The 17,967-nt window shown below is 46.1% G+C and overlaps 1 protein-coding gene across 1 annotated transcript in view; it reads left to right on the top strand.

The window, feature by feature from the left end:
* The first annotated feature begins 7,126 nt into the window (after positions 1-7,126).
* Slc7a1 (solute carrier family 7 member 1) overlaps positions 7,127-17,967 on the top strand; it is a 66,723-nt gene continuing 55,882 nt past the window's right edge. Inside the window, exon 1 of the mRNA XM_051205166.1 lies at positions 7,127-7,254. The gene's annotated coding sequence lies outside the window, so the exon portion shown is untranslated. The remainder of the gene's footprint in view (positions 7,255-17,967) is intronic.

Here is a 17,967-nt window from a genome sequence, read left to right on the forward strand (position 1 = left end):
CCAGCAGCTCATTAGAAGTCGCATGCATATTTTAGATGAGGCAACTAAGGCTGAGAGGGGCTGGTTACTTCCCTAAAGCCACGCATACTTGGCTGTCTCTGCCATCTGTGCTCTCAGCTACTGCACGGCACTGTGTTCTGCTTGTCTACACTTGCAGCAAGGGTGTTTGATGTCAGATACAAAGGTAGGGATCTCATTCCAATGCTGAGACGTGGGACCAACTTAAAGCAGGAACAGGCTGTTTAGGATTGGGCACAAACAGTGTAGAAACCTGCAATGTTTTTGCATAAAGATTATGCAGCTGAACCACGTGTGATACACACACCCCCATAATCCCAGACCTGGGAGTGGAGACCGGAGAACTCTGAGTTCAAAGTCAGCCTGAGGTGTTTAGCAAAAGCCTGTCGGGGGCGGGGAGGGAGGGGAGATTTGTTTCACCTAGTAGAACTTTCTGGAATTTTAAAAAGAACTGAAATATGTATTTATTTTATTTTGCACTATAATGTAAGAAGAATTTACATTTTGTCCCGATGAGTGTGTGTGTGGTGTGTGCCTGTGATAAGTGTGTGTGATGTGAGGGCACGAATGTGGAGGTCAGAGGACGACTTTCGGGAGTGTGTTCTCCTGTTGTGAGATATGAGGAATAGCAATCAAACTCAGGTCATGGGGCTGTCTCATGTCAGGTCTCTGGCTGAGAGCTGAAGTCTTCAATGCTTTGTCTGTCTTCATGCAACATTGCTGGGTGTAGCCCCAGCTAGCACACTTTCTAGAGAGCCAAAGAAGGGAATGGCTTCTTTCAAGCTAACCACCTGCAGAAATTAAGTCCCCTCCCCAAAAAAATATGAGCCAGTGAAGTCACCCCCAGGTGCCAGACAGAAGGCTAGTAAGGGCCATAGGCACCCTTCCCTGGCTCAATGAGGCAGGTATATTTTAGTGGAGACAGAGATGGAGGCCCAGGTCCTGCTACCCTGCCTTTTGTCAAGGAGAAAGGAAGGATACCGGAAAGAGGGTAGGTTAGAGCTCATGGTGTTGACCCTGCCTAGGACACACTATCATCAGAAAGGTCAAATGGGGAAACTGTTGTCTTCCTTTATGACTTAACCAAGTAACTTGACCAAGGTTTGCCATTTGATTAGTAATGACGTCCAGTTTTCACACCCACGCCTGCCTGATGCCAAAAATTCCATTCCCCCTATTCTGTAGTTCACGGGAGGCAACAGACTCTGGGCTGATAGCATTGTCCTCCTGTCTGTCCAGAGCAAGAGCAGTGCTTGGCTTGGCAGCGCATCTACCCAGTGACAAATGATACAGGCCAGGGTGGTGGAGAGCTTCTCCATCTTTCCTGTTGAATATGTGGGCCAAGAAGAGGAAGAATGATTGTAGGAAATGTCCGAAAAGGCACAAACTGATTTAAAACAAAAGTGAATGGAGCCAGGTGATGGTGGCTCAGGACTTTAATCCCAGCACTTGGGAGGCAGAGGCAGGCAGATCTCTGTGAGTTCAAGGCCAGCTAGGTCTACAGAGTGAATTCCAGGATGGCCAAGGCTATCCAGTGAGACCCTGTCTCCAAAAGCCAAAACCAACCCCCCCCCCAAAAAAAAGAAAAGGGAAAAAGTAATCTGTTAGACTGGCATTCAGTCTGAGGGCTTGGCTCTGTGTCTGTGACCTTGACTGTGTGGGCTCAGCCAGACTAGACTGTAAAGTCAGTTAAGCACTAGTAGGTGCTCTCCAAATCTACTTCAGCTTTGACTGTTAACTGTCTTCTTAAACTTGGCTTGCACCACGTTAGCTTCCTTGGGCTACCATGACAAAATTCACAGACCAGTGGGGAACATACAGATGTCATCGATGGTCTCAGGGTTCTAGAGTCTGAGAGTTCAAGATTGAAGGGCCTGTGGGGTTGGTTTCTTTGGAGCCAGCCGTCTCTCATTGACTCAGAGGCAGCTACCCTCTGTTCTCTTATATAGAAAGGAAGTACCCACCCTAGGTACTTTCCTAAGGACATCAGTAAGATTGGTTAGGGCTTGCCATAATGGCTGCCCTTATTTTACTAAATAGTCCAGAAAGATCTATGTTTCGGAAAGATTTTTTCCCCTCCATTTTCAAATTTGCATATGTGTTTGTGTTTGCGTGTGGGTATGCCCACATGAGTGTTGGACCCACTGGAGCTGGAGTTCCAGGCATTTAGGGAGCTAAGAATGAACTGGGCTCTTCACAACTGCTTGCTTTTAACAGCTGAACCATCCCTCTTGTCTGTATAGACAGATTTTTCTCTGGGCTGCCAGCTCACAAAAACAACAATGAACACAACCACTGTGACTCAATGGGTGCACTTTCCCAGCCAAGGACTAAGTGATCCCTTTGCCCCAAAAGAAAGGCAGCAGGAAGTATCTGATGGATGCTCGGATTGGAAAACCACTCAGGGGGCAGAAGAGGTGGCTCAGTGGTGAAGAGCACTGGCTATTCTTTCAGAGGAGCCAGGTTCAATTTCCAGTACCCACATAGCAGCTCACAACTGTCTGTAACTCTAGTTCCAGGATACCTGACACCCACATACAGACATACATGTAGGCAAAACACCAGTGCATATAAAAAAGAAAAAGGAAAAACTCACAGATAGGTTAAAGGATGTAACTACAATTCAATTCAAGTAACAGAGAATAACACCTATGTGCTGTTTATCAACTGGATCCAAGCTGGAGCTGGAGATGCCTGGGGAGAGGGAACCTCAATGGAGAAAATGCCTCCGTCAGACTGGCCTGTAGGCAAATTTGTGAGGCATCTTCTTGATTGATGAATGATGTGGGAGGGCCTAGCTTACTGTGGGTGATGTTACTACTGGGCAGGTGGTTCTGGATAGTAAAGAAGGCTGAACAAGCCATGGCGAGTAAGCCAGTAAGCAGCATTCCTCCATGTCCTCTATTTCAGTTCCTGCCCGAATTCCCACCTAAGCTTCCCTTTAGGATGAACAATAAGCTGTAGGATGAAATACATCCTCTCCCTGCAAATTGCTTTTGGTCACGGTGTTCAACTCAACAGCAGAAAGCCAACTTAGACAATATAGTTCCACCAAACTCCTCCAGAGACTTTGGTTGTCTGTGTTCACGGTTGAGGGACAATACAGAAGGTGCTAGGTTTGCACACGCGCGTGCGCGCGCGCACACACACACACACACACACACACACCCTTAGGGTTTGATATTGTTGAGTGTTAAAGGCTCTTTGTAAATTTTGAACACTAACCCTTTATCATGCCTGTGTTTTGCAGAGGATTTCCTGCTAGTCTGTGGATTGTCTTTTCCAATCTCATAGAAAAAATGTTTTGCAGAGCATATAAAAAAAAACTTATCAATTAATTCTTCCACAGGCTATGATTTTGGTGTGTCTAAAAAGTTTTCACTATGTCTGGGGTTGTGGCTCAGTGACAGAGTAATGCATTAGGCCCTTCTATGCATTAGGCCCTTCTATGCATTAGGCCCTAGGTTTGACACCTAGCAACACAAGAAAGGAAAAGATCCCACCAAACCCAAAGTCACCTAGACTTTAGCTCATATCTCTTGAATTTTAGAATTTTGTGTTCTATGATGAGTATATTAGCTACTTTTCTATTGCTGTAACAAGCACTGTGACCAGAGCAATTTATAGAAATTATAGAAAGCTAGTCCTCACTGACATTCTTCCTCCATCAAGGCCACAGCTCAAAAATCTACCCAAATAGTGAAACCATCTGGGGACCAAATATTCAAATATCTGTGCTCACATGAGACAGTCATCTTCAAACCACTACAGTTCATTTGAAGTTAATTTTTGATTATGGTGACATGTGTTCTGTACCTTTATCTTATTTTATTTATTTATTTTTTGCCATGTGGAGACCCATTATTCTTACAGGATTTATTGAGGAGACTTTGCACTTAAAACATTATTTTACTTTGAGCTGGAGAGATGACTTAGCAGTTAAGAGCATGGATTGCTTTTCCAGAGGACCCAAGTTCAATTCCCAACATCCATGCTGGGTGCTGAATTGTCTCTTACTACAATTCAGGGGACCTAACATCTCTGGACTCCAGGGACACCCACACACATGGTACACACTCAAATAGACCTATAGATGATTAAAAATTAATCTTAAAATGTTTATGTGAGCAGAGCAGTGGTGATCTATGCTTTAATCCCAGCACTCGGGAGGCAGAGGCAGGTGGATCTCTGTGTGTTCGAGGCCAGCCTGGTCTACTGAGTGAGTTCCAGGATAGCCAGGGCTGCTGCACAAAGAAATCTGACACAAAAAACAAAACAAAACAAAACAAACAAACAAACAACAACAACAAAATTATGTGTATGGGTGTTCAGGCTGCATGTGTGTCTGTGTACTAAGTACATGCCTGGCACCTGAAGAGGTAGAAGAGGGCATCAGATCCCATAGAGTTACAGATGTTTGGGAGCCACCATGTGGGTGCTGGGACTGAACCCAGGTCCTCTGGAAGAGCAGCTAGTGATCTTAATTGCTCAGCCATCTCTCCAGTCATATTTGTACCTTTATAGATTTGTTGATTATGTGTGTAAGTCTATGTATATCTTTATATATGTTTTCCATATTCAGCATGCAATTTGAATCTGGATGCAATTAACAGTATTCCTACTGGAAAGTGTGGAAACTGAGGGTGATGGTTAACAAGGACATTCTTCTCAGGCCAGGGGCTGTTAGGGAGTGGGTCAGAGTTCCAGCCTGCACCTGTCTTACCAATTCTAGGTACTTTAGTGCTTCATGCTGTCTAATGGTGCTAGACTAGGATGTGACTTTTAACACACTGGCCCAACAAGGTGTTCACCAAGGGCTAAATTCCAGTGACCTTTCTCTTTCTGGGTTTTTGGAATCTCGGCTCAGCCAGCTGTGATGGAGACCTCTCACTCAGAGTTCCTTTTGACCTTTGCCATTGGGTACAGTATTGAGGCAGGATTAACAGCATCCTCTGTGTGCTCTGGACCACAATTGAGTTTCCTGCTTCATATTGATCCTTGTCACTTTGCCTTAGCCACTCTCCTATTGCTGTGAGAGACACCATGGCCACAGCAACTCATATAAGGAAAACTTTAAATTGGGGCTGCCTTACAGTTCACAGGTTTAGTCTACTGTTGTCATAGGGGGAAACAGGGATGTGTACAGGTACTGTACATGGTACTGGAGAAGGAGCTGAGAGTTTCGCATCCAGTAAGAAGAGAGAGTGACACTGTGTCACACTTTCATGGGCCCTGACATTGAGGGTCTTGTTGGTCTGAAGGCCAGCTACTTAATGGGATAACTAAACTGAACATTGTGCATAAACCTCCTAGGAGGATGAAATAAATATAGGTTTTTTTTTTTAAATGTGGAATATCTTTAAGGTTTTCAAGCCAAAAGTCAGTTTAAAAAAAAAAAAATCAGGGGCTGAAGAGATGACTCATTGCCCAAGAGCAGCATTGGCTGCTCATCCCAGGTTCTCCTCTTAGCCCCCACAAGGAGGCTCACAATCCTCTGTAATGCCAACTCCAGGGGAACCGGTGCCATCTTGTGACCTCCATGGTCACTCGGAGAAGTTGGTTTTACACACAAAAAAAGAGTTGAAGAAAACAGGTGAAAGTTACTTTCCCTGCATACTAGAGGTGGGAGAAAGAGCTAAGCAGAAAAATAATTGGTTAGCATTGTTTCAGGATGCTGTGTTGTTTAAGGGTCAGCTCAAACTGGCTAGCCTCGTTTCTTGAAAAGTTGCTTTAGTTTCAGCTTGATGGTGTGGGATTTTATAATTTTGACTTTTCAGCTTGCTCGGTGGCAGCCTAGTGCACTAACTTAATCCCAAACAAGAATAGCCTATAAATTTTTAAGAGAACATATATTTTTTTTCTTTTTGTAAGTGGCAATGAAATAATTCATGGAGGACACACAGGAAAGGAAATGGTCAAATTCTCATTGGATGCTGAAGGCAAAGCTGTCAGGTGGATGCTGAAGGCAACACTGGCTGCCTCTGATTAGATGCTCTCCCTCTGAGGACTGGGACACCCTTTACAGTGAGTTCGGCTGGTAAAGGCTTCCAAAGGTTCAGGAGGCCTCTTTACAAGATCAGCATACTGGTAGTATCATTTCATCACTGCGTGATTAACACTTCCATTGGCTGTTTTAAAACAGTGTGTGTTTGGTGCCTTATTATAATTCCAAACACCGTTTTTATGCAATCGACCTCCTTCTATGTGTTCGTTAAACTTTCTGCTGGGCAGTATAAATTAATAAATCGTTAGTTAATTCCACAGGGACATCACATCTGTGGCTGACAATGACCCCCACCACTGATAAAAGACACTTAAGAAACACATATCATCATTTTTTTTTTTTTAATACGAAGACTGAAGGGCTAAGGTGGTTGTTTATATGATCTGTTTACTTCTCCCATGTCTTGTGATTATTGGGGCTTTATGTATATGTATCTCTTTTTTAAAAACTTTATTTTTTGGGTATTGGTGTTTCGTCTGCATATGTCTGTGCTTGGTATTCATGAGTTACAGACAGTTGTGAGCCACCATGTGGGTGCTGGGAATTGAACTGGGGAAGTAGTCAGTGGTCTTAACCATTGAGCTGTCTCTTCAGTCCCATAGATTGTAGTTCTTGATTTTGAAGCAGAGATCAGAAGGAGTCTGAGAGGTGAAAAAGGGATTTGGGTACTGAACTTGGGGTGAGCTGCCACCACTAGCTTTAGCAAGGAAGTACCATACCAAAGGGAGGGGCTTTGGGGCCTTTCCTGACAAGGGTGAGGCTAAGGCGTTAGCTAGGGCACTGCTGTAAAGAAGTCCAACGACAAAAGAAGATTTATAAACAAGTCCTAAAATTTCTTTAAAATGTGTCTCGCATCCACTTTGGAGCACGAAACCTGGCAAGGTTAGCTGTCAATGGCTCCCCAAGTCGGAGCTGGCACAGCTCAGCCTGTGTTACCCACCAGCTCTGACCCAAACAGACAGGCTTGGAGCTTCTGGGGACCAAGGGCAAGCGCCAGGGAAAGCCCGGTTTCGAGTGTCCCCGCCCACAGGGGCGCGGCCGCGCGGCGCTGTCATTGGTGCCCGGGAAGGTGACGCGCATCACTGGCCGTGGCCGCGGGGCCCGCGGAGGGCGGCGCGCGGCTGATGAAACCGGCTCGGATCCCGCCCGCGCGCGCCATCCCCTCCGCCAGCAGGTGTGAGCGGTTCTTTACTCGCGGTCCCCACCCAGCTCAGCATCCCGTTGCCTTCTCGGTGAGTACGCGAGCCCGGTGAATGTCCAGAAATCTCTAAAATCCTAGGTCACCTCTCTCTGTGTATGGGAACACAGGGCCTCGCGTGGCCGCTCAAGCAGGGCGAGGGTTCTTCTTTACTTCCCCATCTTCTGGGATGCGTGCGTGGGGCGCGCACCCGTGTTCCGGTGACCTCTTCCGAGTCCATCTTGGTACTTTGCAGGCGCGGCGTGGTGCATGATGCAACAGCGAGGGGGTGTGAGCACGGGCGACCAGGGTACTCTTGCCACGCGTGGCCGTGAAGGGCTCCACGTGGGCGCGGGGACTCGTCTACGCTGGCCGTCCCGGGTGGCATCCGGAGCCGCCGCTGCCTGGGTGATCTTCCCTTACATGGCGCGGTACGCGGCACCCCACCCCGCCACGCGGTCCCGGGCAGTGTCGTCAGCCGAGCCGCGAGCAGGGTGGACTCCATCAGGTCATCAGGCCGGTCCCCTGTGAACGGAGACCTAGGATTCCCGTTCTCCGGGTCGCTTCCACAGTCCCCAGAGGTGACTTTGGAGGGACTCCTTCTCGGGTGGGTTTTCCTTGTGACCTGATTCGGCCTCCACAGACTGTTCTTCCAGATGGTGTGGAGTGGGAGGAAGTTCTTCCGGCTCCATAGACAACCTGTGCTCAGCGTGTTCCTCTCTGCGTAGTGGAAGACTTCCTGGGCACTGGTAGGTCACCAGCCACGCTTGTCTGCAGAGCAGCTTGGTGCCAGTGTCATTCGCTCCAGTCCACGTCCTGGCGTGTTGAGATAGCCAGACATGTGTTGGGATAGCCAGACATGTGCCGTCAGGAAAACAAAACAAACCAAAAAACTACATTTCCCAGCACCCACGGTTATACTCTCACGTGCTGGAGGACAGGGTTGGGATTTCAACCATAGGTTTATTTCCTAAAGGTGAGTAAAGTTTCACTAGAACCTGGAACATTATCTCCGGTTGAATATGCTAGCAGTGATGGAGTCTTGTAATTTACTTGGGATTTTCTTAACATTTCTTGCCATTCATGTGTGGTTAAGATAACAGGAAACCACGATACAGTCATCCCCCTGGTATTTTAGTTGGTCTCAATGGAAATTATTATTTTTATGCGAGCACGGCCTTTTGTCACTAAAAACAAAGGAATTAAGTCACGTGACCCAAATAGAAATTTAGGGGAAAGCCAACACGTGGATTGAAATAGCCTTGAAAAGTTAGCATTTTGAAATCGTGTTTTATCTAAAGCTGAAATTTAGAGGGCATATGAGGGGGGTTTGAATAAACAGAACAAGAGTAGAGAACAGAGACACCTCAGTGGCTGGTTTTAGATATATCTATTTTTTAATTAAAGGCGTGAAGACAAGATGGTTCCATTAGGGATTTATCTTCTAAGGTACATGGTAATTATATTGGGTAGATCTAGTTTCTCTCCACACCCACCTCACCCTGTACCTCACTGCCCCCCCCCCCCATGTGGCTTTACTGGCTTTAAACTTGCTACTTAGCAAAGGATGACCTTGGACTTCTGATCCTCTTGCATCCCTCTACCTCCCAAATGCTGGGATTGCAGGTGTGCACCCCCAGATCCAATCTAGGGTCTACTGCATACCAGGCAGGTACTTCACCAACCGAGGTAACTCCCAGCTCAGATATTATTTAAAAATTTAAAAGTGTTGATTTATTAATTGTGTGTGTGTGTATGATACATGTAGGGGCGTGTGTGCCATTGCACATGTGGAGCCCATTCTCTTCTACCTTTATGTGGGGTGTGGGGATCGAACTCAGGTTGCAGGCCTGCATAGCAGACACATGGCAAGCTGGGTTATTTTGTAGGCCCCAGATCATATTTTCTGATGTTGTTAACTTTTTTTTTAAAAAACTAAGTCCAGTAAAAACAGGTAACTGAATGTTTGCGTGATGCCTAATGAACCAAAACCTTCCTCCTCACTAACCAGGTATGTAGAGTTGTCTGTTAATAATATGGAGAAGTATGAAGAAGGAAGTCCTTGTTAGGGAAAGAAATGTCCGGTGGCCCTGGGGGATATCTAGACATCTGTGCCGTCTCACCCACAGGCATCACCTGTAATGTCATTTCACCTAGTTCTTAGTCACCACTCCAGGCAGAACCTGGTAGTTAAGACCTTAGTGCAGTGGTTCTCAACCTCCCTAAAGCTGCTGCAAGCCTTTAATACAGTTCCTCACGTGCGGTGACCCCAACCATGAAATGGTTCTTGTTGCTACTTCCTAACTGTCATTTTGCCACTGCTATGAATTGTATATATGACACTTGACACGTGGCAGGGTCCTTTGACCCCCGAGGGGTTGTGACCCACAGTTGAGAACCAGTGCCCTCATTTTTTTTTTGTTTGTTTGTTTGTTTGCTTTCTTTTCTTTTTCATAATTGGTCTTTTGAACTGGGTGTGAGGCTGGGGAGGTGGGGAGTGGCGGTATTCGTTTGGAATGATACTAGGGCCTCTAACGTGCTAAACAGATGCTAGCTACCCTGGCACCTAGTTGCACCCCTGGCCTATTGCCTGGATGAATCTTAGCCGTAGATAAGGTAAGAGTGGCGCAGCACTTATGTGTGGGGAGAGGGCAAGTGCTGCCCTGAGGGCGTGGGTCAAAGGCTGGGTGGGAGATAGACATTTACACAGTTTACACTTATTCTAAAGATTTATTATTACTGTTGTGTATGTGTGTCTGTGTGAGTATATACCATGTGTTTGTGGGTGCCCCTAGAAGTCAGAGGGAGTATTGGATCCCTTGGAGTTGAAGTTACAGGCTATTGTCAGATGTCAGATGTCTGATATGAGTCCTGGCCGTGAACCTGGGCCCCTAGAGTGGCAAGCTCCTGTAAACACTGAGCCATCTCCCTGGGACTGGAAATTAGGACTTTAGAAAAGTCACAAAATAAATTGGCTATTTTATTTTGGCTGATTGATTGATTGATTCATTCATTCAAAGTCTTGCTGTATAGAGACCAAGTTGACTTCAAGCATGAGGTCCTGCTAGTTTGGCCTCCAGAATGCACTACCGTGCCTGTCACTGCAAATAACCTTAAAATAAATTACTCATTTATTTAGAGACAAGGTCTTACTGTTTTGTTCTAGCCGGCCTGGAACTCACTGTCTAAGCCATACTTCCCTGGGATTCACAGAGATCTACCTGTCTCTGCCTCCTAGGTACTGGGATTCAAGGTATGCACCACCATGTTTGCCTTTAAAATTTACAGCTATATATGTATGCCTATTTCTTTGTATGTATACCACAAATATTCATTGCTCTCAGAGGCCAGAAGAGGGTGTCTGATTTCTTGGAGCTGGAGTTACAGGTGGCTATGTGTGCCCATGTGGATGCTGGGAACCAAACTTGGGTCCTCCATAAGAGTGGTGGGTGCTCTTAACCACTGAGCCATCTTTCCAAATAACTTTTCGGATACCCTCGCCACCAAGGGATAGGCTTGCACTAATGGAGCCTCTGGGGATAGCCCCGAAAACTGCTTTGTCTGCTGCACATCACCTCCTTTGGCACACTTGCTTCCCCAGTTGTTAGTGTGGTGTTGGGGTGCCCTGTGGGGTGGGAACCCTTCCAACTTAGAATTCTTTGTGTGTAGTGTTTTGTTTGTTTAGGTGTGAGTGCTCTGTCTGTCTATGCCTGCAGGCCAGAAGAGGGTATCAGATCCCCATTATAGATGGTTGTGAGCCATCATGTGGTTACTGGGAATTGAACTCAAAACCTCTAGAAGAGCAGCCAGTGCTCTTAACCATTGAGGCATTTCTCCATGCCTGGACTTAGAATTCTAATGCCTTAGGGTTCTCTGGACCTTGAGCCAGTAGCATCAGATCCCTCGTCAAGGTGCAGGCTTCCATCTGTGGAAGCGTGGAGTAGAAGCATCTTCCGTGGCAGGTTTCCAGTCTTGTAAATTTCAGTGGCTTTCTCCCTGTTCCTTGAGCCATAATTTATCAAAGGCAGTTTAGGACATTTGCCCCTGCAATCTGTCAGGATACACACCCTGGGCGAAACAGTTTGTGGACTGCTCACTGCAGTATGTCTCCTTGCGCCATCCTTGGGGCAATGGCTAAGAGAGATACTGCTGCTTCTGGCTCTGTGGGTACGCCTTCCACCATCCTAGGAGCAGTCCCAGAAAGACTTCGGAAGGGTCGTCTCTTCTGCCAGAGGTTGCTTTGGGCTTCTTCCTCATGCAATTGCCATGCACAGTGGGCCTATAGATGGTTCATTGTGTGGTCCCACCATGATCTCATTGTAACTCCCATTACCCCTAGGCTTTCACTCTAAGCATTACGTTTAGATGGAGGAGCTCAAGTCCCATAGTGTTTCTTCAGCCAAACACAGGACATTCCATGTCTTCCCAAACATCTTTCTTCCTTTTATAGTAATAATAGCAAACAGGAACCAAACTCTGAGAAGGGACACCTTCATAGGAGGCAACTTGCTATCTTGAGATGAGTGAATGTCCTGTCTCTTAGGTTGTATCTTTGGACACTATCTCTTTTTCCTTATAACTTCCCCCTTTTTTCCCTTGGGCAGGGGTGGATTAATTTCCTTACCTTTTCCTATTTTCCTTACAGTGCTTTTGTTTTAGTTGACTTCTCTGCTGCTGTGAGAAAAATACCATGACTAATAGCAACTTGGGCAGGAGAGGGTCTGTTTTGGGTTACAGTCTCTCTTTGAGGAAGGTCAAGGTAGGGAATCAATGCAGTAGGTTGAGGTAGAAACCTTAGGAGGAATTGCTTTCCGGTGCTAGTTATCTTTCTTACACAACTCAGGCTCACCTAGGAATGGCACCGCCCACAGTGGGCTAGGTCCTTCCATATCAATTAACAAACAATAAAAGGTCATTCTGATGGAGGCAGTTCCTCTTCCTAGTCATTGACTAGCTAAATTACCCTTCAAAGCTTGATAAGATTCTTGATTGTAAGAAGCAGATGTTTCCCTCTGTTTAGGAACCGGCCCAAGTTCTGCATCATAAAGGCCATGGCCTCTTGGTTTTATTAAATTAATTTTATTTTAAGTGTGTGGATGCTTTTGCCTGCATGTATGACTATGTGACATGTATGACAGAATTCCATGGAGGTCCAAAGAAGGCATCAGATCCCCTGAAACTCATTGCAGATGATTGTGAACCACCGTGTGGGTGTTGAGAGTCAAACCTGGGTTCTCTGGAAGAGCAGCTAGTGCTCTTAACTGCTGAGCCTTCTCTCCAGTCCCACAATGCTTCTTTGTGATATGGCTGATCTGAGATTAAGACCCAGTTTCTGAACTACAGGGTCAAAGGAGACACCTCCCACCCCCAAAGAAAGGACTGAATCCCAGAGTGGGCTTATGTCAGACTGATGTCTCTTCTAAGGTACTTCCTGTAGGCCTGTGTACAAATGCCTTCCTGTAGTTCATTAATAATAATTGGCTGGGGCTGGAGAGATGGATCACAGGTTAAGAGCACTGGCTGCTCTTCCAGAGGTCCTGAGTTCAATTGCCAGCAACCACCTGGTACCTCGCAACCATCTATAATGAGATCTGGTGCCCTCATCTGGCATGCAGACGTACATGCAGGCAGACCACTGTATATATAATAAATAAATCTTAAAAAAGATAATTGGCTGTAGGTAACTTGTTTGTTTTTTGAGACGGGACCTCAGTAAGTTGTCTAGTGTATTAATTACTTTTCTGCTGCTATGACAAAACACTGTGACTGAGTCAGCTGATAGAAGGAAATGTTTGTATGGCTTACAAACATTTGGGGCTCAAAACCCCAAAGCAGGTCCTGCCACTTCAATAAGCCAATTAGAAGAGCCCAAGTAAAAGTAGAAACATTTATTCAATGTGGCCATCCTGGGAAGAGGAATAAAGATCCAGAGAGCCCCTCACGTTCATCTTCAGGATCTTAAAAGTGAGATCAGAATTTATATAGAAAGTCAAGGATATGCACATCTAAGCAGTCCTGGGCAAGGTGTGGTCCCGTCCACCACTGACCCATCGTTCTTGTCTGGGCTTCAGTCTCGTGCTATAAGGTAGTCTGACTAGCTGTTACAACCCTGTGAAATCTCTTCATAGACAAGGTCCCCTCTAGCTAGTCCTTTTCCTTCTCAGTGTGAAATTCCTTTTTCTTTCGGGCCCATTGTTTTAACAGTCAGGACAGTCTGATAGAGAGACAAAAATGTTTCTTTAGAATACCTTCCTGTCTGTTAGGTCTGTGAGATTCTGACTGAAAGAAGTGGGGGGGGGGGGACCGGTTGCCCTTGGGAACTCTAGGAAGCTATAAGTGGCAGAAGGGAGATCTGAATACAGGCCATCTGACTTCAAAGTGACATCCAAGTGCAGGACGTTTCTGGGTGTTAGCCTTGCCAGGCTCCAGCCTCAGAATGTGTTGGGCATGCTGGGTGCATATGGAGAGTGTCACACATTGCCCTGGCCATCAACCAGGGTCCTCAGTCTTTAAGTACGTGCAGTAGTACCCAGAGGGCCACCCCACCACTGAGCAGCAATGCCTGCCCTCATCTGCTCTTATTTTCCCTGCTAGCCTAGGACTGTAGGTCTTCCCCGAGGACAGCTGGGACTGGGTTCCTGGGGTAGCTGTGTAGGGGACAGAAGCCTACATGAGTGACAACGTTCTTCCTGGGTCAGTACTTGGGCATTCATTTACTTCACCAGTGTCTGGTTGGACACTTGCTCCAGACCGGGGGTGCATGTGGCTATGCTTCACAATGGCTGCACATTGTGTCTTTGCAGGGGGTCCTGTGGGAACAGAGGCTAGCCTCTGGTCATGAGACCAGCAATAGCTACAATTCTGACCTCACCCGCACTCCTGGCCTTCCTTTGCTGCTTTCTAACATGTAGTGATATGGGAAGTGTCTCTTTCCTTCTAGGCCTTTGATGCCCCCAGAAAGCCTGGAACAAGAGCTGGTAGCCTTGTTGTAGCCCCTCAGAGCAACTCTTGGGGTCACAGCATGTCCAGGTGGCAGGATCACCTGCATCCTCCCTAGATGAATGAGACCCAGGGACATTGCAGACTTGGATGGGTTGGTTCCCTGAGTGCCCTTGGGGCCTCTGGGGATCGGGACTGATGAGGACAGTCAGAAACATGCCTTCCCTTTTCTTCTTTTCTCCTTCAGCTATTTTAGAATACCGCTTCAGAATCAATGTTGGAAGAGTTCAGGGGACTCCTTGGCTCCCTTTACTGTGGTCCAGCGGCTGTTTGAGTTTCTCTGCTTCCTCCTTTCCATATGTGCCCCCCACAAGACCCCTTATAATTCAAAATATACTTCCCACAAAAAAGATTCTCATGCAGCCTTGATCTGCTCTTTGTTTTGTTTTATTTATTTGTTTGTTTTTGACTCTATTTACTGTGTGTGTGTGTGTGTGTGTGTGTGTGTGTTGGACTTGAGGCCAGGGTCTCATGTATGCTAGACCAGTGCTCTGCCACAGAGTCACACCCCAGTCTGATATGGTAAAATACCCAAATCAGAAAGGTGTTACTTCAGACCTGTTATCTAGCACCGAGCCACCTTCGGCTTTGAATTGCTCACACTGCATCTCCTAGAGTTGTGTAAAAAGCCTTTCAGAGAGCTCAGGGTGGACTTTCCAAGAAGCTCCCATCTAATCTTTCTACCGCTAAGTCTCTTTAAAACATGTCTCTGTGAGTTCGAGGCCAGGCTGGTCTACAGATTGAGTTCCAGGACAAGTTCCAAAGCTACTGAGAAACTGTCTCAAAACAAAAACAAAAGCAAACAAACCAAAACAAAACAAAAAACCAAACACGTGTCTCTCTAAGTAACAATGTTCTCCTAATACCTGGGTACTACAGTAAATCAGGGGATGGAGCAGGTAGCAGTTCCCACACAAAGGCCTGGCACTGACACCTGGAGATGGGGCTTGTAAGAAAGGAGATTGGGGGATTCTTTAGTTCCAGTTTACCCGACCACACAAACCTGTTTGCCAGCACCCCCACACTCCAGTCAGAAGCCGAGTGTGGCCTAGTCTTCAGGCCATCTTTTATGCCTTCACCCACCCCTTGGGTGGCTGCCCACCTGTGTGGGCTGCCTTAACCACCTTTGATGGTGTGTGTCTTATATGTGTATCCACAGGGTGGAGGAGGCTGGAGAACGCTAATAAATATCTAGAGCACATTTGAGACCCACAGTGTTGCAAGTCCTCTCTCCCTTCTGCATGGAAGCCCTTGCTTTCTAGACCTGCCAGAGATTAAGGGTGCTATATGACACTTGGACACTTGCCATGACCTTGGCCTTTTGCTGGTTACATCTTTACTATATCATACAGCAGTTAGACTTGCCTTCGGGTACCCCCCACCCCCACCCCCGGGTCTTTTAGATGTCTAAACTGAAGTTTGCATGTCTAGTGACTGCTACTCAAACTCAAGCCTGAACCGCAAACAGTTTCAAACCCTTGTGCATCTTGAAGTTTGCATCTCCCCTCTGTCACCACCAGTCACTGTGAGTGCCCCTGTGTCCTAGCCTAGTGTGAGGACTCTGGAATTTTTTTTCATTGTCTGAAATTTGTTTGTACCTCAGTTTCCCCCAGATGTAAGTCTGCAGCTGTGTGTGAAGAGACCTCTGAAGATCATGATCAAAAGCCTGTAGTAATTTTCCATGTGTTTGTTTATTCTTCTCTGGCCCTAGACCCTCTCCTTGAAGGAGCTGGCCTTGACAGTGGCTCTAGTGGGCAGCCACCCAGAGTCGGGGTACCCTGCTGTGCTCAGTAACTCTAACCTGGCCGGGCCAGCACCAAAGGGCCACTCTTCAAAGAGGCTCTTTGAAGAGCAAACATTTCCTTTCCTGAAAAGAAGGGAAATTGCAATGAAAACTTATTGTTCTGTGCAGACAATGCCCCCTTCGATCAAAGAGGGAGCGGGGCTTATAAAGGTAGATTCACAAATTAAACCTGGGCGCCATCCTGTGTGGTGACTGTCACCATGGAAGGGAGCATTGTGGGCCTCTAAGACTGGTAAGACTTCATTTTCCCTTTACCTTAGGATCCTTGTCTAGGTCTAATATAGTGTACTAGCTGTGTCTCTAGCATATTCTCGAAAATGTCTACTGATAAATTATGATATCTTCAAGTTAGAATATTATTTAGTCCCCAAAAATGGCATTTTCCAAGGATATTTGATCTTCAGAGAAACATCAAACGTTTAAAAAATCTGGATATAGTGCACAGAAAAAAATAAAGGAAAAAATTGCTAAAGTTAGATTTTAGGGCCTGGGAGTGTATCTCAGTGGTTAGTGTGTTCCCTAACTTTTTGAGAGGCCTAAGAAGATCTCTCTCTAGCAATGCAAAAACCAAAAAGAAAAAAACAAAAACCAGTTTTGTGCATTGCTTATAGATCCTAAATACTATTCAACAAACACTTATTGAATATATAATTAGTAAACATATTTAAAGGAAACACGTCTTTGAGGTGAATTGCAATGCTTTGACAGGTGGATGGGGCTATCAATTATTTTCCATTTGTGTTGTGACCCTATCCCAGCTCCTCAGAGTTCTGTGCTACACATACATCCTATGTTTGGTCCTTTGGTGTCAACCACACAGGGTGTGGGCAGCTTTAGCATCCCAGTCAGTGTTATAGGATATTGAGTTTTTGTTAGATTGGTTCAGTGTGTCAGTGAGGGTCAAATCATGGCCTGATTGTCCCTAGTAGCTGCCCACCGTGGTTGAGAGCTTTGTCTGCTTTGGCCACGTGCCCCCCTCCCTCCTTCTTTTTGAAATGCATCATTTTCTGAGATGTTTCTGGGATGGATCTTTTCCTACCTGCAGCATATGCTGATGCTGGCTCTGAGATGTTCCTCAGTCAGGGATGGTGACTAGTGCTGTCCCCTCCATCTTCTTGCCTGCTCTGTCCCTTTGCTTGATGGTGCAGGTGTGTGATGGGTGTGAGGTCCTAGAAGGCTGGTCTCAGAGAAACTTTCTCTGGTCTAGTGGTACTCACACTGCTGTTTTCCCCGTGTGCTCTGCCCTCCCCCCACCCCCAGTGTCTACAGATTTCTTTAACTATTTGATTACAAACTACAGTAAGAATGAAATTTACTTGTGACCAAGTCCACACAGGGACACACTGACTGAGAAATAGATTGACTAATGTTGGACTCTTCTTCATCTCTGTCCATGGTACACACCACATGTGTGTGCAAGCCCTAGACATGGCTTGTGCATCTGTTAATTTCAGTGCTTTGAATTTCCTTGGTTCATTTCATTTTGTGAGATTTGAAGAAGAGCCCAGAAGGCTAGTAACCTTGTCTTTCGGCGTTAAGGACTGTGGGAGGAACTGGGGAAGGGTGCTCACAGAAAGAGAAATTTGAGGTTGTGCAGTCTGATGGCTTGAAAATCAAACAGAATCCCCAAAATGCTAACATTAGCAGTGATAGCCACACCATGAAGTAGTTCTTGCAAAGGTTGGGGTTTTTACTTCGGGGTTGAAAGTTTTCCTTGTGGCTTAGCAAATAAATACCTTGTCTGCTCACACCATTCTTAAAATAACCCTAACCAACAGAATCAATTGTCTCCAACCAGGCACAGCAACTAACCGAACTGACAGCCCAGCTTATTGAAACAATGTACACATATCTGTCCTTGTTCACTGGAGGCTTGAAACAAAGAAACTGCTTCTCAAAATGACTTTCTGTAGAAGTTCAGAATAGTTAGTTTACAATGTGCTAAGAGAAGCATGTAAAAGTTGT

The sequence above is a fragment of the Phodopus roborovskii genome, unplaced genomic scaffold (assembly GCF_943737965.1).
Source record: "Phodopus roborovskii unplaced genomic scaffold, PHOROB, whole genome shotgun sequence".
NCBI classification, from domain to species: Eukaryota; Metazoa; Chordata; class Mammalia; order Rodentia; family Cricetidae; genus Phodopus; species Phodopus roborovskii.